The 27032-nt window shown below is 45.4% G+C and overlaps 1 long non-coding RNA gene across 2 annotated transcripts; it reads left to right on the top strand.

Annotated features, from left to right (window-relative positions):
• Positions 1-17107: 17107 nt before the first annotated feature.
• LOC112657547 (uncharacterized) lies at positions 17108-26683 on the top strand. 2 transcript variants are annotated; one of them, XR_004818155.1, is made up of 3 exons: positions 17108-17336; positions 17979-18208; positions 23993-26683. It is a non-coding gene; the product is annotated as an uncharacterized LOC112657547 (long non-coding RNA). The 2 variants fall into 2 exon arrangements; XR_003135101.2 differs by lacking the exon at positions 17979-18208.
• Positions 26684-27032: the final 349 nt, after the last annotated feature.

The following is a 27032-nucleotide window of genomic DNA, read 5'->3' as shown; positions in this document are numbered from 1 at the left end:
GAAGAGCCAGAGAGCCCCACAGAGGTTCATGTAGCTTTGGTTGGCTGTTGGTGCATCTGTCAAGTATGAGCCCGCTGGATCTCCTTGAAAATGGATGACATACATGCATGTTTTTCATCTTCCTTTCCATATTTTCTTTTTTAAAATCAAAGTAATATTGTTGTGGACAAGTGGAATTAATGACCAAACTTATTGCCATGAATTAAAAAAAGAAAACATGGGATAATTGCCTCCATATAATAAGAGTTTAAAATGGAGAGGGACCCCAGGGATGTCATGGCAAGAGAAAAAGAAATGAGACATGAACTTGCAGAACTCAGGAAAACGTGGAACAGACAAGAACGGCCATGAGCAGATATGAAGGCCGCGTTGGAAGCAGCACAAGGAGCAGACGCTGCCGAAGCTGACAACACGGGGAGGTGTGTGGAGGACAGGACTGAGGAGAAAGTGAATAATACAAAATGGAAGGAAATAAGGCATTTGGAAGGATATGAGTGTGAGGAGGTGGTAGAGAATATCCCAGATGTTTGTAACCAATGAGACTGAAGAACAAAAAGCTAAGATTATGAAAGAAAAATAATTACAAATGACAATTATAACTTAAGAAGTATTTCTAGAAGTAAAAGGAAAACCCAAGTCTACATATTGAAAGGAAATATCATGTCCCAAGGGAGATAAATATGGTGGTCTACCCTACGGCCTTCCTGATTAAAGTCACTACATGTCAGAGACAAAACAGGAATTGAGGAAAAGCGATCAGGTTAGGTGAAAAACCTGGAAGGGGAAAGGCATCCACGGGCTCTGCTCAAGAAAGCCATTTTATACCTAACCAAACTGTCACGCACGTATAGAGGCAACAGAATGGGTAAGGACCCAGGAAATATGCTTCGTGTAAGCCTTTCTTGAAGAAGCTACTGGAGCTAAGACATTAGCTAACCAAGGGAAGAAAGAAAAGACTTGGCTCTGGGTGTTGAATCCACTTAGCTCTAGGGTTAAGTCATAAGAAGGTGATGAAAATATCCCAGCAGAGAGAGAAAGTGAGTCGTGTGGGAGAGGAGCAGAGAATGTCTGGAGCCATGGCCTGCAGGGGATGTGGAGAGACGGTTCTGGAACACAGGTGGACTTGCCTTCAGGTTGGGGCATGAAAAGTTCATCGCTAGAAGTAAGGGTGAAGACTGAGTGTGTGGGTGTGGTGCTGGCACGTGGTGGAGGCGAGCTTGGCCACGGTGGAAGATTTCTTCTGGTTGCTTCTGATTGCAGTGTCTGCTGAGCTGGAGGGAGAAGGCAGAGGGGCCGGCATTGCAGGAGCGAGGGGAAGGCATGAGACAGTCTTTTCCAGTTGTGGTGTCTCATTTATTGGTTGATCCACCTACCCAGTTAATGATTTCCAAAATTGTGTTTTTCATTTATAGACATTCCTTTTGGTTCTTTTTAAGCCCTGCATGGTCATTCCTCTCACAGGCCCTTGTTTGCTTATCTTTAGGAGTTGATCCTGGTTTTCTTCAAACATGCCCTATGTACCTCTCCTATATTCTGTTTCTACAAATTCTAGTGGCTGCAGGTCTCGGGATCTATGCCACGTTGTCTTTCCTGCTGACTGCCTCACCTGCCTTCTGGGCCTCCTTCCCCCTTTGCCTTTGGTCTCCAGCTGCTCTGGGCTCAGTTCACTGCCAGTTTCCTTTTTATTAGGGTGGGGGTGGGTGGGTGTAGGAGTGGGCATTGGTCTTCCGAGATTTCACCCACTTCCTGTGAGATGAGCAATGCCTCAGAGAGGGTTTCTCCCTTCTTCCTCTGTAGATCTGGGATCTGGCTGTTTCACGGTGTTCCCTACAGTCTTTCAGAAGTGAAAGAAGAGAGCTAGCTTTCACTTTTTACCCATGGAAACTTGTACCATAGCTATGTATCCCCTACCAAGGTAAATAAATAGAATGATCTGTTTAAAACGGCGCATGTTAGCAATCGTGCCCCACTGATTTACAGAACAGTAAGTCAAACGTTGCTCTGAGCAGACTGTGTGGGGTATTTGAATCCACGGCCTCCTCCTCCCATCACACCACACTGTTTATGCGTCTGCTTTGCTCCTCTGCGTCTATGGCCTCACTCACCCTGATGACTTTTCCTGAAACAGGCCTTCTCTGGTCACACCTTGTTCATGGGTAGCCCATTTCTTAAACCCTTGGCTTAGCTCACCTCCTCCAGAAGTTTTTCCTGACCCCCTTGCCTCTTTGCTCTCACTTCCTCTCTGTTCTCCTTGGCGTCCTGCACCACCTGTGGGCTCCCTGGGGCCAGGCTGGAGCTTCCTCTCCTCTCTTACCTTCAGGTAGTGTGGGACCCAACAAAGGGCAAACATATATTTTGGGGGGATGAATAGAGTATCTAGAGGACTCCTGGTTCCTGTTCAGTTCTACCCACCTCAGATACTCTCTGGTGTTTATGAAACAATTGCCTACAAAAGCAAAACACTGACTCCAGAGCGGCATGCATTCTGGAACTTGCCCGGCCTAGGGAGCTGGGGTTCCTGGCATCCAGAAGGGCGTTGGCAGGTGGTGTAAGCCATATCCCCACGAGGGTTCCTCTGGCGATGCTGATCTGGGGACTGATGGGAATGTGGGGGAGAGAAAGGAATGCTCATTTAGGAAGGACTTGTGGTTACTGGGGGCAGGGTCAGATGGGGCTGCACTCAGTCTTTCTGGAACCTACTGAGGGACCCCATCCAAAAGAGGAGATACTGCATGAGTCAGCGCAGTTCTGGTCAAAAGCTTGGACCCATTGACGTGGACTTTTATCCCCTGTTTGGCATCTCAGGGAGCAAACAAGGGATTATTACAATTGTATCTGCCTGTCCTTGTAGACACTCCTTACTGGGAAGGCTGATGCTGGCCTGACCTTTTCTGTACCCTCTCGCTGTGGGTCTGTGGAGGCCAGAGATGACCATGGCTACCTAAGAAGACCCAATTTCACTCCTGAGCTGGAAAGGGGAAGATGTATCAGGGCTTATTTGGAGATACTAGCTGTTCACTGCTCTGTTTCCCTTTTCTGAGCAGCCGGAGAGGTGGCATCTGGAAGAGATGCAGGGCCATGTTTCCAAGCTCCTGGATCTTTAAGATCAGCTGTGTCTGCATCATCCAGAAGGAAGCATTGTTCCTGCCCTTGTTTGAGACCTATTCCCACCCCCATGCTTATTATCTATTCACCAGGTGTGTTTCTGGGGCCATGCATTGTGCTGTGCACAGAGTTGTCCACAGTGTCCTGGGAGTGACCCACATGATGGGGCTTAGACTAGGCTGATCGTGAGTGCCAGTCAGACTGCAGGCAGGCATCCCAGGTCCTACCATGCATCCCAGGAAGATGTCTAGAAGGAGCTGACTTTTGAGCTGAGTTTCCTCAAACCAACAGCAGTTAGCTGGGCAAACGGGGGTGGCGGGGGGAGGAGAGGAGAAGCTTGTATTAATCTGAGTCCTGTGGAATAGGCAAGGCTGGGTTTTCCAACACCCACAAATATGCCAAGCTGGCCCCAGGAATGCCTCTAAAATCCTGGTTTCCTGCTTAGAGCCTATTTCTTAATCTTCAACATGAGCATAGCATCACTAGTTAACAGAAGCATAGATCTAAGTTTTAAGTTGTGTTTTGTAGTTTTATTGAAATATAACTGAATTATAATAAACTTTCCATATTTAATGTATACAGTGGATGAGTTTTAAGATATGTTTATGAAATCATCACCACAGTCAAATGGTGAACACAACCATCACCTCCTAACTTCCTTGAGCTCCTTTGTAATCCATCCCTCCATGCTCACCCACCCTCGGATAACCACCAATCTACTTTCTGTTGTGATAAATTAGTTTGCATTTCCAGAATTGCTTGTAAATGGAATCATCCAATTTGTATTGGATGGAATCCAATGGAATCCAATTGGATGGAATCATCCAATACATCTGACTTCTTTCATGTAGAATAATTATTTTAAGCTTTATGTGTCTCTGTAGCTCACTCCTTTTTATTCCTGAGTCATATTCCATTGCATGGCTATGCCACAATTTGTTTATGCATTCATCTGTTGGGCATTTGGGCTGTTTCCAATTTTGGCTATCCCAAATAAAGCTGCTGTGAACACTCATATCTAAGACTTTGCATGGACATATGCTTTCATTTCTGTTGGCTTATTACCTAGGAGTGAAATGGCTGGGTCACATGGTACATGTAGGTTTAACTTTTTAAGAAACTGCCAAACTGTTTTCCCAAAGTGGCTTATTTATTGTATAGCTGTGTAGAGTTCCAGAAGCTTCTCCATCCACCCTGGGACTTGGTGTGGTCAGTCGTGTCTTTCCTCTTTCATTTTCTCTCTCACTTTCTCTTTCTGTTTTCGGCATGTGGTACACTTGCTTATTTTAATTAGCCATTGCATTTTCCCCCTTTTTAAAAAATTGAAGTATAATTGCCATACAGTGTTATATTAGTTTCAGGTGGACAGCACAGTGATTCGACAATTCTATACATTACTCAGGGGTCCCCATGGTAAGTTGGCTCGCCATCTGTCGCCAAACAACATGGTTACAATATTATCGACAATATCCCCTATACTGTACTTTTCACCTCTGTGACTTGTTTTATAAATGAAAGTTTGTACCTCTTAATCCAATTCACTTATGTCACCCATCTCCCACCTCTGACAGCCACCAGTTTGTTCTCTGTATTTATGAGCCTGTTTTTATTTATTCATTTGCTTTTTATTTTTAGATTTCACATATAAGTGAAATCATATGATTTGTGTCTTTACCTGTCTGACTTATTTCACGTAGCATTATACCTTGTAGGTCCATCTATGTGAAAGATGCAAGTCAAAACCACAACAAGATTTCAGTTTATACCTATCAGGGTGGCTATGGGACAAAAAATAGCAAGTATTAGTGAGGATGTGGAGAAAAGGGAACCCTCGTGTACTGCTGGTGGCAGTGAAAACTGGTGTAGCCACTGTGGGATATGGAATGGAGGTTCCTCAAAAAATTAAAAATAGGACTGCCATATGATGTGGCAATTCCACTACTGGTATCTACCCAAAGAAAACAAAAACACTAGTTGGAAAACCCAAATATCTACAACATTATCTGCAATAGCCAAGATATGGAAGTAGCCCAAGAGTTGATCAATAGATGAATGGGTAAAGAAAATGTGATACACACACACACACACACACACACACACACACACGATGGGAGTATTACTCAGCCATAAAAAGAAGGAAATCTTGCCATTTACAAAGGTATAGTTATTTTTTTAATTTAGTCATTCTAGTGGGTGTGCAGTGGTATCTCATTATAGTTTTATTTTGCATTTCCATAATAACCAATAATGTTGAGCGTATTTCCATGTGATTATTTGCCATCTATATGGCAAAAATACTTTTGATAAAGTGTGTAATCAGATCTTTTCTTCATTTTTTATTGGTTTGTTTATCTTATTGACTTGTAAGAGTTCTTTATACTTTCTAGATTTGAGTCCATAGATGGATTTATGCTTTCCAGATATTTTCTCTCAGTCTGTGGCTATTAATTAATTAGTAGCTATTAATTTCACAACACTGTTTGAAGAGCAAAAAGTTTTATTTGGATATAGTCCAATTTGTTTTTTCTTTTATGTTCCATACTTAGTGTAGTGTTTAAGAAATCTTTGCCAAACACAAGATCAGTAGAATTTGCTCTTATATTTCCTTCTATTTTTTAAAAAAGATTTTATTTATTTATTCATTAGAGACACAGAGAGAGGCAGAGACACAGGCAGAGGGAGAAGCAGGCTCCATGCAGGGAGCCTGATGTGGGACTTGATCCCAGGACTCCAGGATCATGCCTTGAGCCAAAGGCAGAGCTCAACTGCTGAGCCACCCAGGCATCCCTTATATTTCCTTCTAGAAGGGTTATAGTCTTAACTCTTACATTTAGAACCATGATCCATTTCAGGTTAATTTTTCTTATGGTATGAGATATCAAAGTTCGTTTATTTTTTAACTTTGTATATGGTTGTCTAATTTTCCAGAATTAATTATTTTAAAAACAGTCATTTCTTCAGTACTTTACCTTGGAACTTTTGTTTAAAATCAGTCTATCTCTTTTTTTTTGTTTGTTTTCATGGTGAAGAATACCTATTTATTTTTTAATAATAAATTTGTTTTTTGTTGGTGTTCAATTTGCCAACATACAGAATAACACCCAGTGCTCATCCCATCAAGTGCCCCCCTCAGTGCCTGTCACCCAGTCACCCCTACCCCCTACCCCCCTCCCCTTCCACCACCCCTAGTTCGTTTCCCAGAGTTAGGAGTCTTCATGTTCTGTCTCCCTTTCTGATATTTCCTACCCATTTCTTCTCCCTGCCCTTCTATTTCTGACCACTTTTTTCTGCTGCACTGACCTGTATATCCATATATATATATTTACATGATACTGTCTTAATTACAGTAACTTTGCAATAAATCTTAAAAACTTATCAGTGTAGGTTTAAGCCTTCTGACCTTATTCTTTTTTTTGAAAGTTGTTGTTTTGTGTGTATGTGTGTGTACGTGTGTGGCTATTCTTAGTTTTGTATTTCAATATAAATTTTTTAGTTAGCTAATCAATTTCTATAGCAAACCTGCTGAGCTTTGATTGGGATAACATTGAATCCGTACATTAATTTGGGGATGACTGATATCTTAACAACATTGAGTCTTCTCCATGAATGCAGTGCACCTCTCTATTTAATAGGTCTCTGTTTCTCTCAGACTTTCTCTCTATTTCTCTCTCTTGTTGTTTTCAGGGCACATAGTTTGCACATTGTCAAATTTAACCTCATGCATTTAATGTTTTGATGATGTCATAAGTGATTTTATTTTTTAATTTCGATTGCTTTTATTTCTTGTTAATAGGTGGAAATACAATACATTTTTATCAACCTGTATTTTGCAGACTTGGCAAACTCACTTATTAGTTTTAGTCACTTTTGCTTTTCCTGGTGGATTCCTTAGAATTTTCTATGTCATGTCATGAACAAATATGGCAATTTTACTTCAACTTTTTCAATATGCATGCATTTCATGTCTTCCCTTTGCCATTCTGCATTAGCTAGAATTTTGAATACAGTGCTGAATGAAAGTGGTGAGAACAACAGCAAGAGCCAAAGTGGTGAGAACAGACATCCTTGCCTCGTTCCTGAAATTAGGGGAAAGCATTCAGCCTTCCACCATTAGTGACATTCCTTGTAGCTTTCCTGCAGGTGCTCTTTCTCACGTTGAGGAGATTCTTCTAATTTTAATTTGCTGAGAATATTTGTAAGGCATAACATGTTAGATTTTGTGAGATGAGTCTCCTGCATTTATTGATGTGATCATATGTCTTTTCTCCTTTATTCTGCCAATATGGTGAATTACATTGATTTTCAAATGTTAAAGCAACTCTGTATTCCTTCATAAACCCCATTTAGCCATGATGTATTATCCTTTCTATATATTGTTGGATTAGATATGCTCAATTTTTAAAAGAAAATTTGCATCTATGTTCATGAGGGATAATACTCTGGAGCTATCTTATAATATCATTTTCTGGTTTTGGTATCAGGGTAATGCTGGCTTCATAGAATAAGTTGGAAAATGTTCCCTCTTCTTTAGTTTTTTGGAAGGATTTCTGTAGAATTAATTTTGCTTCTGTCTTCAATACTTGGTGGAATTCTCCAGTTAAGCCATATGGGCCTGGGATTTTCTCTGTGAGAAAGTTTTTAACTACAAATTCAATTTCTTTAATAGATATAAGACTAGGCCACTCAAAACAAAACAAAACAAAAAGACTAGGCCATTCAGAATATCTATTTCTTTTTGAGTGAACTCTGAAAATTTATGTCTTCTAAGTAATTTCCTCATTTCATCTAAGTTGCTGAATTTAGTTATATAAAGTTGTTCATAATAGTCTCTCATTATTATTATTTTTTGCCTGTAGGATTTGTAGTGATGTCTCTCCTCTCTCTTATTTATGATACTGGTAATTTGTTTCTTCTATCTCTTTTTTCAGATCTGCCTGGCTAGAGATTTATCAACTTGATACATCTTTTCAAATTCCTTGCTTTTGGTTTGGTTGATCTTCTCTACCACTTTTCTCTTCCCTATTTCATTTATTTGTTATTACCTCTATTATTTCATGTTTCTTGCTTAATTTGTGATAAGTTTCCTCTTCTTTTTCTCACTTCCTAAGATGGAAGCTAAGGTCATTGTTTCAAGAACATTCTTATTGCTAATTAGGTGATCAGTACTATAACCTTCACGGTAAGCACTTTCAGCTGGGTCTTACACATTGGGCATGTCATGTTTTAATTTTTCTTCATTTCAGAATGTGCTCTAATATTCTTCATGATTTCTTCTTTGGCATGAGTTATTTAGAAGTATATTATTTAGTTTCCAAATATTTAGGGAATTTTTTCAGATATCTTTCAGGATTGATTTCTAATTTAATTTCATTGTGGCCAGAGAATATTCCTTGTATGACTTGAATTTTTATAAATCTATTCATTTCTTTGTCCCAGAATAAGACCTACCTTGGTAAATGTGTATATGCACTTGAAAAGAACATATTCTTCTGCATTTAGGTAACATACTCTATAGATCTCAAATCAGGTCAAATTGGCTTACAGTATTGCTCAGGATTTCTTTATCTTTATTAATTTTCTGTGTACTTCGTCTATCAGTTATTAAAAGAAATTTCTGAAGTCTCCAACTGTAATTGTTATATTATATCTTCTCGAATCGACTCCTTGATTGTCATTAAATGATTCTCTTAATCCTTGTAATACTCTTCACTTTGAAACCTACTTTGTCTGATACTACTATAGCCACTCCAGCTTTCTTCTGATTATTCTTAGGATGATGTATTGTGTTTCCATCCTTTACTCTTAATTTATCTATGTCTTTTTAATAAAAATGGGTTTATTTTAGACAGTATGCAGTTCTTTTTGCTCCTTTATTCTGACAATCTATGCCTTTTGTTTGAAGTGTTTAGAGCATTTACATTTAATGTGATTATTGATATAATAGAGCTTAAATCTATTATATTTCTTCTTTTTATATATGTCCCACATACTCTTTGTTCTTTTTTTCCTGACTTCCTTTGGATGAATTGAGTGATTTTTATTATATCAGTTTATATACTCTGTTGGCTTATTCATTCTATCTCTCTTTTAAAGAGATAGAAGAAATAGAAGTTGCTCTAGGGTTTATTATATAGATTTTCTTTTTAGCTATAAAGAAAATATAGTTGCTTTAACTTTAAAGTTTATTCCTAATTTTGGATTATACACTGTATTTTTTATGTAATAAATGACATGATATCTCATAAGCTTAAAGTATATGCATCTCACACTTTAAATGACTAATGGAGGGGCACCTGGGTGGCTCAGTCCATTAAGCATCCAGCTGTTGGTTTTGGCTCAGGTCATGATCCTGTGGTTGTGGGATCAGGCTTTGCATTGGGCTCTGCATTCACTGTGGAGTCTGCTTGGGATTTTCTTTCTCCCTCTTCCTCTGTCCCTCTCCCACTGCATGTGTGCATTCTCTCTAAGATAAAGCAATAAATTAAAAAAAAGTGACTATTGGATTTCTTGAAAATTTACTTTTTAAAGGTATAAATGTACTTTAAAAGTATAAGTTATTGCAGTCTATCTTTGAGTAATATTAGAACTCTTCACGTGTAGCATAACAATCTTACAAGGCTATACTTCTGTTCCTTCCTTTGCAGCCTCTATGCTAATTGCTATCATGCCTTTATATCTACTTGTCTTTTAAACCCCACAATGTAAAAAAAAAAAAAAAACCAAAAAAAACCCCACAATGTATTATTATGATGTTTACTTGAAAAAGTCAATTCTCTTTTAAACAATTTTTTTAAGATAAGAGAAAATGTCTTTTGTATTTACCCAGTAATTACCATTTCTGCTGATTTTTTTTTTTTTTGCTATACAACTAAATTTTTGATACCATTTGTTTTTCTGCTCAAAGGACTTTATCATTTCTTGTAGTAAAGGTCTGCTGGTAAAGAATTTCTTTAGCTTTTGTATTCTGAAAAAGTCCTTTTTTTATAACCCTTATTTTTGAAAGATATCTCTATTTCTAGGGAAATAACTCTAGATTGGCAGTTTTTAAACTTTTAGACATTGCTGTATTGTCTCCTGGCATGCATTGTTTCTGATGAGAAATTGGTCCTCACACTTATATTTGTTCCACTGTACGTAATGTGCCCTTCTTCATGACTCCAGCTGCTTTTCAAGTTTTCTCTTTATAAGTGGTTCTGGGAAATTTTATTACAAAGCACTTTTCTGTAGTTTTATTCCTACTTGTTGTATTTGGGGTTCATTTAGTTTCTTGTATTTTGGGGCTTATAGTTTGCACCAAATTTAGAAACATTTTCAACCATAACTTCTTCAAATATGTTTCTTCTCCACCTGCCTCTCCTTCAGGGACTCCAATTAATGTATATTAGACTGAGTTTTTCCCAGTGTTCACTAATACTCTTTAGTTTCTTCTCATTTTTTTACTCTGTTTTATCTTGGATGGCTTCTCTTGCTATTTAGTCTTTAATTGCACTAAATTTTTGTTCTGTAGTGTGTAATCCTAGAACTCATGTTTTTTTTTTTTTTTGGTTCCTGCCAATTCCATTTGTATCTTTTATATATATTCCACATATCTTTGCAACATGCTTATGTTCTCCTTTACCCTCCTAACATACAAAATCTAGTAATATAACTATTTAATACCTTTTCTACCAGCTTTATTATCTGTGTTATTTTTGGGTATGTTTCTCTTGGTTGCTTCCCCGTCTCCCCTAATTATGAGTCATGTTTTCCTGTTACTTTGTATTCTTAATATTTTTTTGATTGGAGATTTAATTCTACATTTTATTTTTTTGGGTGTTGGATATTTTTATATTCCTTTAAACACTCTTGAGCTTTGTTCTAGGAAGCTGTTTTATTATTTGGAAATAGTTCAGTCCTTTTGACCCTTACTCTTTAGCTTTGTTAGATAACACCAGAATGGCCATTAGCACAGGATGGATTTTCTTGAGGCAGTATCCTTCTGAGTATTCATCCTGATGCCCTATGAATTACAAGGTTTCTCTGCTATTTCTAGCTTCAGAGTTGTTTCTGAATTTCCTTCCGGGTGACCCTCTCCAGGCCTCACACGTGAATGCTGACAGGCACTCAGCTGAAGTCTCTGAAGAACTTTCAATCTCTCTCTTCCTGCGACTTGCTCCTCCTCAGTAGCTCCTTCCTCTCTCAAATGCTGCTCTGCAGCTCCAGCCTCCTTGGCTTCCCTGGATTCTGAGCTCCATCTGTTCATATGACAGAGAACCCCAAGCTCTCTTTGGGCAGCCCATCCTGCAGTACGGCCTGGAAATGTAGTAAGTGAGAGCAACCAGAGGGCATACCTCATTTGTTCCCATCTGGCAAGGATTACTGTCCTGTGCTGTTGTCCTACATCTGAAAATTATTATTTTCTAATTTTTTTAGTTGTTTTATCTCATTCTCATTTAATGTGGAAGGGTAAATCTGGGACCTGTGACTGTGTCATGGTCAGAAGCAGAAATTCTACATATGCATTTTTTAATAGTGATAAAACATATATAAAATCTACCACTTTAGAAAACACTTGAGGGGCACCTGGCTCAATGGTTGAACATCTGCCTTGGGTTCAGATCTTGATCCCGGGGTCCTGGGATCGAGTTCTGCATTGGGGTTCCCGCAGAGAACCTGCTTCTCCTTCAGCCTATGTCTCCGCTTCTCTCTCTGTGTCTCTCATGGATAAATAAATAAAATCTTAAAAGTAAAATAAAAATAAAAACCATTTTAAGTGTGCAGTCCAATGTCATTAAGCACATTCACGCTGTTGTGTTGCCATCACTACCATCCATCTCCAGAACCATTTTTCATCTTCCAAACTAAAACCCTGTCCCCACTAAATACTACCTCCCCATGACTCCCTTCCCCAGCCCCTGATACCCACATCCTACTTCCTGTATCTATGAATTTGACTGTTCTACCTCACGTAAGCAGAATCATAAAATATTTGTCTTTCTATGACTGGCTTATGTCACTCAGCATAATGGCCTCAAGATTCATCTATACTGCATGACATGTTGTGTGTCAAAATCTCCTTTATTAAGTTTAAGCTGAATCAGAGTCCGTTGTATGGACAAACCACAGTTTGTTTATCTGTCTACTGATGGACATTTGGGTTGTTTCTATCTTCTGTCTATTGTGAATAATGCTGCTGTGAATATGGTTTGCAAATATCTGTTTGAATCCTGCTTTCAGTTCTTTGGGGTGTATATCCAGAAGTAGAATTGCTGGATCATGTGGTAATCCTGTTTAATTTTTTGATGAACCACCAGGCTCTTTCACAGCAGCTGCACCATTTTCAGTTCCCACCAGCAATGCCCAAAGTTCTGGTTTCTCTACATCCTTGCCAACATCTATTATTTTATTTTTTTTAATAGTAACTATCATCATAGATGTGAGGCATATCACACGTGTGCAATCTGTAAAATTTTCCCCTGCAAACATGAAAGAATGGCCTCTCAGTTAAGCAGGGCAGGAGGATGATGGTCAGGGTGCTCTCCCAGGGTCAGGGCAGTAGGATCTGAGTGCAGCACCCTACATTACTTTTAACCTAGTGAACTGCAAACTCTCTGTGGCCACAGAGATGTGGCCTCCATCCTTGGCACCCATCACGGTGCCCTGCAAGCCCTAAGTACTCTGTAAGTGTTGCTTGGTGGGAGGAACGGTAACGTAAACAGCAGGCAGCTTTGAGGACTGTGTTGTCCAGTGTGTGGCCACAAAGGAGGTGGGCGGAAAAGAGGGGGCAGATGGTGCTGGACATCTCCTGGGGCCACCTTCCTACAGCCTTCAATGTGAAACTCAGGTGCTTGGTCTTTCCTCCAGGAACTAATGAAGGTTTTTAAGTAGGGGTTCATGGGGCTATACTTGTGTGGTTCAAAAGTCACCCTGGCCACTGCAGTTCGGAGGGCATTTGAGGAGACACTGTAGGAGACCAGTGAGAATACGAGGGGTAGAGAATCGGGTTGGCTCCACGGCAATGAGTGGAAAGATGGGAGAGCCTCCCGTACACGGTGGCCGGGCCCTGGCCCTGGAGATCCTGTCTCCTTGTGCACAGCAGGTGCAGGAAATGCAGTCCGTGTTCGGAAACTCACAGATTATACGAAAACAGACTAACGTGTGAGAGGAGAGAGGAGCCTGTCTCAGCCTGGGCAGAGAGCTCTGGTTTCTAGAATCTGTGAAGGTGTTAAAAGGAATTTCTCAGAAAGTATAGTTGCTCATCTTGGGAGCTCAGCAAATGAGGAGGATGAGATTATCTCTGCTGCTGAAAATGTGTTCGTCGGGTTTCGGGTTTCCCTGTGTCCTCTCCCTATATGAAAATGACAGCTTGACACCGTAGAAAATATGAAGTCGAAAACCAGAAGACTTCCACTTGTCTTTCACTGCGGTGCTAATGGCTTCTTCTGTTCTCAGATTTGTGTCTGCCTCTGGGTAATTGGCAAAGATGGATGTGCCATCTATCTCAAAAAATTAAAAACACTTGAAGTAAATGTGAGTTATAAGTATGCAATTATTATTTAAATGAAATAAACCTTCAAGTTCCAGAAACTGATAATTTTGGATTCATTCAGCAATGCATAACACATATAGCTTTAGGTTGGTGGATTTCTTTAAAAGGATAGTCAAGTTCAAAGAAGGGAACTGGAAAAGATAAGATTACATTGATGGGAAAACGTGCTGCCCCCACTCTGTTGGTTTCCGTTTCAGGGCATTTTACATAATTAAAAGGAGCTCTGTGACAAATCGCACCACCCAGTACACCCGTGACAGACATCTCTGAATTGCCTGGGGGGATGAGCTGGTTCCTCAGTGATGGGTAAGTGGCCCTTTTCCCTCCTTCTATTTGTTCTCTCTCTCAACCAGCCCCTGCCTTCCACCCTTCCTCTCCCCCACTCCCCCCCTTAAGATCCCACTTACCTATTGCTTCATTCTTCTGGAATTATTTCTACCACTTATGAGGACTGGTAGTCATGTTCTCATAGCAATGACAGATGTCCAAACCACTTCCTCCTTGGAGAGTTTCTCTGCTTTTGAGAAAAGGCCTCTGGGTATTTGGAGAAGGCATCATCCGGGGAGTGGTGCAGGGCCGCTAGCACCTTCATTTCTAATGGTGTTTTTGTGATGTTCCCACAGGAAGACGTGGAGCTCTGTTTGGGGGGCGGGGGGAAGGCTTAAAACGTTGCCATTAATGCTGATGGAGCTTTTACTTATAATTGAATGAACAGTCCTAATTTTATAAAATATGGTCATTAGAAGCTCAGAGTTGAAATCTTCTGTGTATTCTGAAGTATAGCTAAAATATAACAAATCTAATTGACCTCTCTCAAACAAGCAGAAACCAGAAAGTTCCATGGAAAACATTTACTGGGAAAAAAATTTTTTTTAATATTGGGAAATGCAAATCAGTTCACTGTTCCTTACAGAAGAAGCATCCCTTTAGGGAAGAGACCTCACTGGATTTGTAAGGCCACATCAAGAGGCCACACGTGATTCTCACATGGAAAACATGGGCTGAACCCTGGACATCTATGATTCAGGGACACTTATGTCTCTTAGGGAGAAGGTGTGGGTCAGACGAGGGGGCTAGTGGCGTGCCCTGGGAGTCAGAAGACCAGGTCCTAGAAATGGGGCATTCAAGCCAGGGGGAGGAGTCAGAACCACATGAGGGGATGTCGAATATTTCTGTGGATGGGGCTTTTAAACCCGTAACTTCTTTCCACCATCAGCCCGCCTTCAGTATGGTCCTTTCTTTGGACCCAACTGATGAACTATTTATTTTAGTAATTTATTAAGTATTTATGGATGCTGGGGGGCACCTGGGTGGTTCAGTGGTTGAGTGTCTGCCTTTGGCTCAGGTCGTGATCCCGGGGTCCTAGGATCGAGTTCTGCATGGGGGCTCCTCAGAGGGAGCCTGCTTCTCCCTCTGCCTCTGTGTGTGTGTGTGTGTCTCATGAATAAATAAATAAAATCTTTTTTTAAAAAAGTCTTTATGGACGCTGCATTAGCACTGGGCAAGTTGTGGTGAACAGGAGAAAGTGAATATGCCGCCATGTGATGGGGCTTACCTTCCAGCCGCAGAAACGCCCCCCACCCAACTAAGTAACAATTAATGACCCTGCCTCCGTTGTCAGTGGTCACCTGCAGGGGAGGCTGGGGTGGCCTGGGTCGAGGGACTCTAGCCCAGATGAGGGTCCAGGAAGGCAGGCAGCCTTCCCTGGGGAGTCTGCATTTGAATAGGGGGTTCATGAGTACAGGGCAGGGAGGGGTGTTCCTGGCAGGTGGCATGACCCCGCAGGGACCCTGATGCAGGGACGAGAGGCCTGGGCGGAGGGAGTGGCTGTGAGCAGGGTAGGCGGGTGGTACATGGAGCCAGCCCGTAGAGGTGCCGCACAGAGGTGCACCTGCCCCACTGGGCTGGCACAACTCCTCCGATTGTACAGTTGGACCAGTTGAGCAGTTTGGCCAGCAGGGTCGGAACATACCTGGGGATAGGATGGCGTGGCCCAGGAGCACAGGACACCTGCACCGGCCTCGCAGCAGCAGCAGGACGCTGGCACTCATCTTCCGGCCACGGCCTCTGTGCTCCGCATGCTGGAGGCCTCTCTCCGGGAGGATACATGGCAGCCGACGAGGAGTCGCAGTGTCTTCTTCGTCCCTGGCATCTGTTCCCGACACGCCATCTGCCCTGTACAGCAAGCCCACGTCTTTCTTCTTGTTCTCTCTTCTCTACTTCTTGTTTGGACCGCGCGTGGAGGAGGTCATTGTGAGCCAGGGAAATGTGTGCGGAGGGAAGGGGGCTCGGGGAGTCACTCCCTGGGCTCTCTTCTCTCCTCTCCTGGGTGTTCTTTGCTTGTGAGGCCCATCTCCGCTTTCCAGACCCAGCCTTCCAGATGGCCAGGATGATGCAGGGAGTCTGTCCTTCCCGACAAAGGCGGGGGGCTCGGCGGCACTCCTCTCGGCACAGGTGAACCCGGCCCCAGCGGGCTGGAAATGTGGGTGAGATTTTACATGGACCCTGGGAATCACCTTATGTTACCTAATACAAAAAAAAAAAAAAATCCTACAAGCAAACTGGACAAAGATGCTGATGAAACCTGTTTTCTTCTCAAAGCGTTATCAGTGACACGCCATATGGTTTTTGCCAAATCATTTGGCTGCTGTAAGATTTTTCTATTCCCAATTGTAAAACTGAGCTAATAGAATTTGCCACCCCACCGGGACATCACAAGCACTAATCAGAATATCTATAAATGCCTTTGAACTTCTTGGGAAAAACACTCCGCCAAAATACCAAGTGAAATTTATATAAATGTCGTCCTAACCCTGGATCTTCATTTTGAAAGTGGGAATTTAGGGCTTACGTGGACACATTTATTATAGTCCTCACAGAAATTACACAAGACTGGATGCCCTGAGTTTTCATTTTTTTTCTTTAAACAAGACCATGAAATGTTCTAGGCTGAGGCTCAGAAAATGTTCAAACATAAGCCCCATTACAAAACCTAGTTTGCACGTAGGAGGCTTTCTGGGGCGCTGGGGTCCATTCCCTGTGCCATGGCCACTGGGGCCCTGCTGCGGTTCTGGTTCCCTTGAACCAAAGGCAGGACCACCTGGTCTGTCATCCCTGAATCTCTGTGGTGTGCTGAGATGTATCATCGTAAAGCTCAGACATTTCCTTTTCCTTTCTGGCGTGGGGGGCAGGAGGAGAATCAAGGAAAAATTTCTACCGACAGATCTGCAACGGTTCACCCTTTAGGAAGACCCAGGAATGTTTATTTGACTCCCTGATACAGCTTAATTATACTTAAGTCCATGTGTTTACTTCGCAGATCTCCAAAAAGAGTAGAAAAGATCTAGCAACCCCAAATTAGTTTAGGAACCAGCATGTCCCTTGCTTTAAGGAACACAGTAAACATTTCAAAAGAGCATGCCAGCTCATTATCCAACTCTCTCTCTCCAGTGACTTCAGAGAGAACAGCGGTAGTTAAGCAATGTTTGCCAAAAGCAAATCTGGGGACGGGTGTTGATTTTAAAAGAGAAGGAAAGAAGAGCTCGCTGCTCCCCTGCAGGTTTTCCCGGCTCGGCGGCGTGGAGGCGAAGGCCGCGTCTGCAGACTTCACGGGGAACTGCGGCCCCTCCTTGACCTCCCTGCTGTCGGGGTCCCTGATGGTTGAATGAGCGGCCCTGTGATGTGTCAGGACCTTCCCTGAGAGGTGAGACGCTGCTCCCCAAGTCTGGGGACGGAAGAATGGATAAACAGTTTTTACTTGCCCTCAGTAGGTTCTCACACTCGAACCTGGACGGTTGGCCCCGTGCTCGGGAATCCAGGCCCCGTAAGGAGTGAGTATGGCTGTGCTTTGCACCAAGACATCCCCCTGCCCCCAAATATACCCTCCTTACTTATTCTGGAAAAACGTAATGAACACATCCTATGGCTGTTGGAGATTCTGGTTTGTTTAGCAAGAAATAACTTTCTGGCACAGTAGAGTCCCACAGCAAAGAAAAGCTATTTTGCGATACGCGTCTGGATACCGAGGGCAAAAAAAAAAAGAAAAAAAAAAAGAGCATTAGCATTAGCATCCCCCCTCCCAGTAAAAGACCCTACAACCGAAAAATTGTGCAAAGGCTGTTCAAAGTCTGCCCCATTTCTTTCTAGGGCTTCCAGTCTTGTTCTTTCTTCTGCTCTGGGGAGTAGGAAGACTGGAGCAGCTGACCAGCCACCTCTCTCCCTTACCTCCTGGTGATATTTGAAAATCTTCATTTTGTTTCATAGGTCACAGGTCAGCCCGTCCATGTGGATTCTTGTAATTGCACAGGACGGGCTTTGTGTGGGCCGATTACATCTTTTCTTTCAGACCCAAAGGGAGCCATTCATTAGGACGGCGCTTGAGCCTAAAGCTGACCTGCCCCGTCTGAAGGCAGATCGCCCATGAAAGCCCCCGGCGTTACTTTATTCCTGGAATCTTAATTACAAGGCAGCACCAGGACGGATGTATTAAGTAGCTTCAATTCATCCCGGCCCGCGGCCCCGATGCGATGGCGCCCCGAAGGCTTGGTGGCAGATAACCGCTGATGCGGAAGCGAGGTTAGAAACCCACCCCTGGCCTTGAGACCTTTGCAAACTCTTCCCCTCCTGCAGGGCCCGGAGATCAAAGGGAAGCGAGGTCTCAGGTGCACGCTGGATGGGAGTCCATCTCAGCCTCCCCATGTCCTAGAGGACGGACCCTCGGTTTTCCAAGTGGGAGGGCGGGATAGGGCAGGTGACACCCAGTGGGCACCATGCATGTCTCACAGTGGGGCTGTGACCTCGGGCCAGACCTCAAGACCATCAGCAGGGAAGCAGCCCACCTCTTCAGAGTCCTTTTAGACAGACCATCACCTTGGCAGATGTTCTTGGTCTTTTCTTGTCGTTTTTGCCAACTTCTAATTTAAAGTGTGTTAGGCGGGTCCCCGCTGCCTTGGGAGAGGCGACAAGGGGCCTCCCTGGCACTTCAAAGGCCACCCTCCTTTTCTATGCTGGCTCACAGAGAAGGTTCTGGGGGGAGGTGGGCACGTTCACACAGAAGCTCCGGAATCTCCCATTAGGAGATGGGGTTGAGGTGGGACCCCCTTCCCTTTTGCTGCTCGGGGATGGACAGGCAGGCCTAGTGCCACCTCGGGCTGCTGACAGGGACAGGAGCTGCTGATGCCAATGGAGGGAATGCAGGATGACACCTGGGGCTCTGTATGGTCACGGCAGCACGTGCTGGACTTGGGAACACTGGCTGCCGTGCAGGGTGACCCAAAAGGGTCCTGCAACTAGGAACCTGCTGAGGGAACATTGGCATGATGCACCTGCAAGGGCATCCTCTTGCTTTGGGCAAACGCCCTTTAGAGCAGGCTGGGGCACGATGGTGCTCCCCTCCCCAGGCAGTGGGTGCAGTCGCATCAGCTCCTCACCAAACACAGATTCAGTGTTCACCTTTCTCCCCTTTCCTCTGGGCCACCAGGGAGTTTGAATGTGACGGGTTGCAGACAGGACGCTGCGGCCAAGTGCGAGCGGGGGCTGGTGCGGGGCAGGGGGGCTGCATGTGCCATGGAGAGCAGGGCGTGAGCAAGCAGCTGCCCCCCGCATTTCCCGGAGTGCTTGGCCAGGTGCTGCATGTCATCCTGGTCCCAGCCAGAGCCCCCTAGGGGATGGGGCCCGAGCAGAGCCTGCCAGCTTGCTCACTGTGGCCGATGCTGTGTTTAATGTGGCAAAGGAGTCACCAGGGGCCAAATTCACGGATCACCAGAACCAGGTGGCAAGAGCCAGGCTCAGATGTGGCTTTCTGGAGGTGAATGGCTAATGTGACCAACCTCTGACCTGCCCCTGCCCCCCAAGAGTGCTCCAAAGTTAAGCCGCAATTTCGAAGAGACGGTCTCTGGGGATTTAATTTGAGTAGGAAAGGCATAGCGTTTGGCCCGGTGGGTCTCTAACACCTCTTCTCTCTCCCGTCCAGCCTCCCTTCTCTCCTTCCGTGCTGCTGGTGGGGAAGACCTGCTTTTCTGTGCTAGTGACCCCGCCCCCCATCCTCAGGCACCCCATCCTCACATTATCACGTGCACGGTACCTAAACACGCTGAGCCTCACAGTTTAAAAATAACATGCCTTTGCAAAGAGGTACATCTGGTCTGAGATGCCAGCTGTGAGATCAAATGGGAATTGGGGATTATTTGTGTTTTCCAGTTATTCTGGCCCTTCCCACTAATTGTGGGGTGCAGATCCACTTAACCAAAATGGGTTTTATTTGCCGTATATCCCCTCAAATCTTTCTGGAACAAGAATAAATCACGTAAATGAGGTAATCCGGTAAGAATAAATCAAGTAAATAAATCTCCAACACGGGCAGTTGAACACAGACATCCTCGCAAATGCCTTCTTTCTTGACAACATCTGGAGCCCAGCTCCACGAGGAATGCGTCAAAGGGAAGCGCGGGCCGGGGGAAAGAACTGCACGTCAGCCAATTGAGCCTCTCCATTTACGATTTACGGTGCTTCAAAGTGTTCAAAGTGTCGTTGGCTCTTAATGTCCTTCTGCAGTCGCTGCTGCTGGCAGGGAGTGAGGGAAGGGCTGTTTACACCTGAGCACCACCGGGGGTGGGGTGGGGGGAGCGCCGCTGGCGTGGGGGTCATGCTAGCGACGCCTTCTGAGCCCGCGCTAAGGCTGGCGGTGGAGTGCACCCCAAAGGTGCTTCCTCGTCTCGTTGGTTGCTCATGACGACCCTATAGGCAGGTGCTCCCTTCCCCTCTCTGGGATGACGGGGGCATGTGGCCGGCTGGTGCCGTGACACTTCGGGGTCACGGCAGGGGTGTGACAGAGCGGAGCTGGACTCGAGTTCAGCATTTTTGTTAGATGAACTGTGTCTTCCCCAAATTCGCGTGTTGAAGCCCTAACCCCCGCTGCCTCCGAACGTGACCTTATTCAGAAACAGGGTTGCTGCAGATGTAATGGGTTTCGATGAAGTCATACTGGAACAGGGTGGGTCCCTAATCCGATGTGTCTTTATCGGAAGGGGAAGTCTGCATACACACGCACATGGGGAGATCACCACGTGAAGATGGAGGTGGAGAGCCAGAGTGGGGGGCGGGGGGTGGGACGCTGTCACCAGCTGAAGAATGACAGAGGTCACCAAGAAACAACAGGAGCTGGGGAGAGGCCCAAACAGATCCCCCCTCAGCCCCGGAGGATCCCACCCCCCGGCACCTTGATCTCAGACCTGCAGCCTCCAGAACTGTGGGGGGGCACTTCTGTTATGGAAGTGGCCCAATCTGTGGCACTTGGTTACGTTGGCCTTCTGCACCCTGTGTCCCTGAGCTCAGGTGGGCTAGGTGACAAGGAGACACATCTCCGGAGCTGGCGGGAGGAAGGGAGCAGGTTTGCTGTCTGGGGTCCCGGCAGCAGGAGCAGATCCTTGGTTGCCCTCCACTGTCAGACTCCTCCTCCTCCTCCTCTTCCTCTTCCTCTACCTGGGAGGGGGGCGGCGAATGTCCACTCTGGGGGCTCCCCGAGCATCTATTCCTACCCCTGCACTTGGGTTGAGTTTCTTCAAGGGGGTCCTCCCTGGAGGCTGCTGGCTGTGACCCTGGGCCTGGATGAGGACAGTCAGTGGCCACGCACAGAAGAGAGGCCCAGAAAAATCATTGAAATGCACCCACCTAGGGGCTGTTGAAAACGTCTATAGTTTTTAATCATAGAGGGACTTTTTTGTTTGTTTCCTCCAGAAAACTCACCTCTTATTAGAACCAAGTCAACAGGAACTCGCTTGGACTTGGGTGACCTGGGAGGGCCTGGAGACCTGGGTGGGGGTGGGAGGAGGAGCAGGTCCCCGCAGGGGGTTGCCATGCAAGGGTCTGCTGAGCTGCAGGTGCCCTCTGGATGGTGGTGGATCCGGGGTCATCGGGATCCCACGGGGAGCTCCTCAGGGACGGGTTTAGGTTCAGGCATGGAGCTGATGTTCTGAGGCGAGGGCTGCCGTAGTGGGGGTGCTGGCAGGGGTTTCGGGATCTGAGAGGCTACACTTTGGACTCTCGCCTGAACCCACAGCGGCAAACCCTCCACATGTCACTGCCACCCCACCTGTGCACGGGGCCGGGGGTGCCTGTCCTGGGTTCCTGGGTGTTAGGTGGAAAGCTTCAGGGCCCGGCCCTTACTGTGAACGCTGTGACCCCCTCTCCCTCTGTCTCCCCAGGTGGCCCCTGGAAGGGAGGAGGGGGCAGGTGCAGGCGCAGGCTCCGTCTTTGCCCTGTTGGACTTTTCTCTGAGGCCTTGGACAAACTGCTCGCCCCTCTGGTCTTGTTCCTCACCTCGCCCGTACAACGATGTCTGAGGTTCCTTCGGCTCCAGCAGGGTTCCCCGGGAAATTATGGAGGTGCCGTCTGGGGAGGGGGGCTGGCTCGGGGAAGTCAGGTCCAGGTGCTTCTGGGACTGAACGGAAATCTCCACTTCTAGGGTTAACGGGCCCCCTGGAAGGAGACAGCAGCTCCCCGGGTGCACGTGTGTGCATGTGTGTGTGCGTGTGTGTGTGTGTGTGTGTGTGCACCGACACCGCGGAGCCCTTCCAGCCACGGCCGCGGAGAGCGGCCACGCTCTCAGGATGCTGATGATGCAGCTAGCATGTCAGGACAAGCTCCATAGTTTTGCAAGCTTAATTCGGTGGTTTTAGTCCTTAACGCTGTTTCAACCCAACAGACTGCTCACTACAGATACGGCGGAGATTCCAGATGTCAGAGTTACTACGTCCCTGGCCTTCGCCTTGAGCCGAGCGTCTGTGGCACAGAGCTAGGGGCTATATTATATATTTTCTCCTGTAGCAAAAATGGGAATCTTTACTAAGATAACTAAATATCGGGTTGCTTGGGTGGCTCAGCGGTTGAGCGTCTGCCTTCGGCTCAGGGCATGATCCCGGGGTCCCGGGATCGAGTCCCGCATCGGGTGCTCCGCAGGGAGCCTGCTTCTCCCTCTGCCTCTCTCTCTCTCTCTCTCTGTGTGTCTCATGAATAAATAAATAAAATCTTTAAAAATAAATAAGTAAAAATAAAAAAACCAACTAAATATTATTTAACATCATGATGCAAAAGTGAGTGCTGTATGGCGCAACTCTTAAAGAAATTTCATATCTAGCTAATTTTGACAGTTTATTAATGGTGGATGGCGTCCACCGTTACACCCCTCGTGTCACATGGCTCTGTGATTCCTGTTCTCCGCAGCTGAAGTGACAGCGATCTTGGGACCTACATGGGAGTCTAGGGGTTGGGGGTGGGAGATTTCTCTCTCCCTAGTCTCTGCTGGTGATATTGGGACATACAGGCCTGTCTTTCCAGCATCTTTGCTCTGAGCCCCCCAAAGCCAGGGGAAAGAGAGAGACAGAGACAGAGATGGATGGAGAGAAGACATAGAAATAGCTACTCCCGGTCACGGGGTACTTCTGTGCCTTTAAGAGCATAAATTCCTGCAGCTTTCCCCCGAGAGGACCGAGCAATTTTCCAGTCTCAGAAAGAAGAAAGATTTCCCGCTCCCAGTAGGAGCTTGCAGGGGCTTTGCGCAGCTCTGGAAATTGCATAAAATGTCAGTGCTGTAGACAGGCATATACATTCAGCGCTTCTAGCTGGTTCCCTAACAACCCCTCTGGGGTCCACGGCCTGCCTTAGCGACACGCCGCGTTAGCAGTGCAGCCCAAGATGACAGTTTCAAAACGCTGCGTGTTTGTGGCACAGACCAGCTCGTGAGGACGTGTCGGATTTTAAGGCGGAGTGACCGGGACCGCCTGGGCTGAGCGTGACCAGGGGACACAGTCACCTGGCCCCTCGTGCGGTCTAGCTCGGAGAGTGTGTCGGCCGTGGGGTCCCCTTTCTTCAGCAGGACTCGAAGTCCGTGGGGGCATGTCCTGTCCTGGGCTTCATCGCTCAGCCTCCTCTGCACCCCCGGGACCTGCACCTTAGACGCGGGGAGCCTCAGCTCGTGGCTTTGCTGTCAGGTGCCTGGGTGCGGAGCAAGCGGGCAGAGTGCACCCCCACCCGCAGAACTAGGGGTGATTTTATTCTCACCGTGGGGGACTTCCTGAGGAGGACCACTGCTTTTCCCCCTCTCTCTCTTCTCCTAAACTCTTACTCGAAGTGTGATGTGCAGAAAAGTGCGTATTCGTGCCTGCGACAGCCGGACAGACCTTGGGCACCCGGGTCAGGAGACAGAGCATCCCATAGCCTCAGGACCCCCGGGCTCCCCACAACCCGTTTCCACCCAGGGAAGCCACTAGCCCCACTTCTAACCAGGCAGATGAGCTTTGCCTGTTCTTGTACTTTACATAAGCGAAATTCTACAGTGTGTCCCCTTATGTCTTCCTTCTTCAGTTCCAGCGTTTATGTTTGTGAGATTTGGCCGCATCCTCGCGCGTCGTGCTAGAGCGTTCCTTCCCGTTTTCACACCGCGATCCATTGTGTGGCTGTGCCCCAGCGGGCCTCTGCTGCCAACGACGAGGAGCTACTAGTTTCTACTTTGGGGCCGAACAAATACTGCTGCTGGGAACATTCTAGTTCGTGCTTTTTGTCGAACGTCTGTGAGCCTTTCTGCTTGAGAACGCGCCTGGGAGCCTGCGAGGACCTACTTCAGCTGTAAGGGGTGGACTCAGCCGCGGAGGCTGTGCCCATGACACCCTGCCTGTGGGGAATGACTTGTGTCTGCGGCACCACGACTTGGCCGACGTTGGGTGTTTTCGTGCTAGACCTTTCCATTGCGATCGCCTCCTCTGTTCCCTCCCCTCTCCTCCTCTCGCTTTGCCTTCACAAACATGGCCATTTTGCTTTTGACAAAGATGTGAAAGCAATTCAGTGAAGAAGGAGTAGTCTGTTCAACAAATGGTGTTTGAACAACGGGACTTCAGTATGTGAAAAAAGAGAGAGAGAGAGAGAGAAAGAAAATGAATCTTGACCTTAACTTTTCTTGTATGCTGCTTGCCTGTGTGCGTTCTTTTCAAACGAGAACGTGTGTTCTTTTCAAAAGTGCTTTCCACTTTTCAATTATAAAAATCGTGTTAGCAACGGAGTCTCAGTAGAGTCCCCAAAGCAGAGCTCATGGGGCTACTTTCTCCGACTTCAGTGAAAAACAATCAGAAATTAGTATAAAAAGAACTTGAGCTCCCAGAGGCAGAGGGTTTCTTTGGTGTTCCGCAGCTGTGTCCCTAGAGTCTAGAATAGTGCTGGAGACCTGTTTTTGAATTAATGAAAAATATAAGCAAGCATATCAGTTAGAATGCATTCAACAGAAATTAGCAGAGGACCTAAGGAAGGACATTTATTGTTCTTTGAGTGTCTAGAGGTGGGTTTTCCAGACTCCATTCAACAACTTCATTGAGGATCCAAGCCCTTTCTTTCCTTCTGCTTTGTGTTCTCTTTATGTTGGCTCTTTGTCCCCACAGTCCCAAGATGACAGCAATGATTATTATAGCATTAATAATTATTAGTATTAACAATTAATTATTAATAATATTAATTATTACTATGGTAATGGCACTTTGTATGACTTCCTTGGTGTCATCCATTGTTTTGAGCCCCTTTTTATATTTTCACTCATTAAATTATCATACACTTCTATAAGGTTTTCCTCTTTAAATGTGGGGAAACTGAGGCAGAGAGCTACGCAGTGACTTGTCCAAGTTATAGAGCCAATAACGGATAGAACGGGAGCTGAGCCCAGGCTTAGCCCACAGTCTGGGTTCACCCTCTAAGCTGTGCCGCGGCACCAGGTATTTACTGTCAGAGCCAAAGCAGGACAAAACGGGCTGGATGGTGTCATGTGGCTGCCCTGGGAAAGCAGGCTGGCACAGTGAGTCGCTGGCGGTGGGAGACAGAAGCCCCAGGATGTCTTCAGACAAACCATGGTCCCTGCCTGAGAGCTGGGCAGACTGCCACCCCGAACAGAACGTGGGTTCCCAACACAAGGGAGAAGTAGGAACTCCAGTCAGCCCTGGGGAATAACACCTCTGCCACCTTAAATTAAAAAAAAAAATCCATCCTCTTGCAAATTATGGAACAATTTCCTAGATAACTTGGGTGGAAGAGCAAATGAAAAACAAATGAAAAATTATTTAGGAATCATTGAGAATGGATGAACTAAAGTGGACCCCCACTTTAGGAAAAACCTAAAGAGAAAAATAACCCATGGGAGAAATGGAAGAGGTGACCTGAAGACTTCCCGTGTCAACAGAACAACGATGATTGGCAGAGAACAGACCCAGGCCACTTGGCAGGCGCGCTCTAACTCTTTAAGGAGTGGGCGTCACCTGTACTATATAAACTGCTCTACAGAATAGAAAAAGATGATTTCCAGCTCCTTTGGTGAAGCTAGCATAATCCTGACACCAAATCCAGACAAGACTAGGACAAAAAATATTTTTGGCCACCCCACTTAACAAAAAATTCCAACTGAAACCTATGAGAGAAAACGTGGCCGTGTGTTGGAAGACCACATGTATCCAGGGAATGAAAGGATGGTTCCACTTTGGGGAGTCTCTTCGTGCAGTCCCCAATCGTATCTGGTGAAAGAGAAACGTGATGTGACCATTCCTTCCCCTGACCTTCCAGGGTCTGCCCTATAGCTTGCATTTCCTGGACTTCCCTGCAACCCGGTCCCTGTTTAGTTTCTGCTAACTCACTGGTCTGGGAAACAGGAGAAGCAGCCGGGAGGGGGTGGTCTGGGATGTGGGACAGGGACAATGAGCGCCGTTGAGCAGGCCACAGACCGCCTGACCTCGGTGACACCAATGTCGGGAGACGACATGAAGGTACCCTGGTAGCTGTGCGATTCCTAGACTCCACCCCGAGGGGTTCTGCAACATAGAGCAGAATTCAAAATATTAGGTACCGAGGGTCCCTTCCAAAAGATATACCTCCCTCTGTCAGCCAAAGTAAGGGAGAAGCGTAGGAGTTCCTCTTTCAAAGAATTCTAATTTAGATACTGCTTGTATTTGTGCGTGTGTGCACGCGTGCACAACAGTGTGCATATTTTTCTGAACGTTGTTACAATAAATTCACGTTTTCAACTTTTGTCTGCCTTCTGATTTTGTAGTGATCCCCCTCCCCAAGGAATGATTTACATTTTCATGAAATCAAAGTTATTAATTCTTTCCTTTATGGTATGAGATTTTGTATTTTATTTAGAAAGTTCTTTCTCATCATAGGTCTACGTGCTCTTTAGTTATGTTTTTTTTCTAGTACCTTTATGGCTTTTTCTCTTCAATTACATCTACCTAGGACTTTTGTGGCTTTACTTCTATTCAGATCCATCCAGGATTTAATTGGGAAGAGAGAGTAAGAAAGACATCTAAGGTTTTTTTTTTTTTTTCCCCTAAATGGCTAGCCAACATGATTTCTTGAAAACCCATCTTTTCACTCA

Source organism: Canis lupus, chromosome 8 (assembly GCF_003254725.2).
Source record: "Canis lupus dingo isolate Sandy chromosome 8, ASM325472v2, whole genome shotgun sequence".
Classification (NCBI taxonomy): Eukaryota; Metazoa; Chordata; class Mammalia; order Carnivora; family Canidae; genus Canis; species Canis lupus.
Note: the sequence above shows the minus strand (reverse complement) of the source record. Positions and strands in the feature narration are given on the sequence as shown.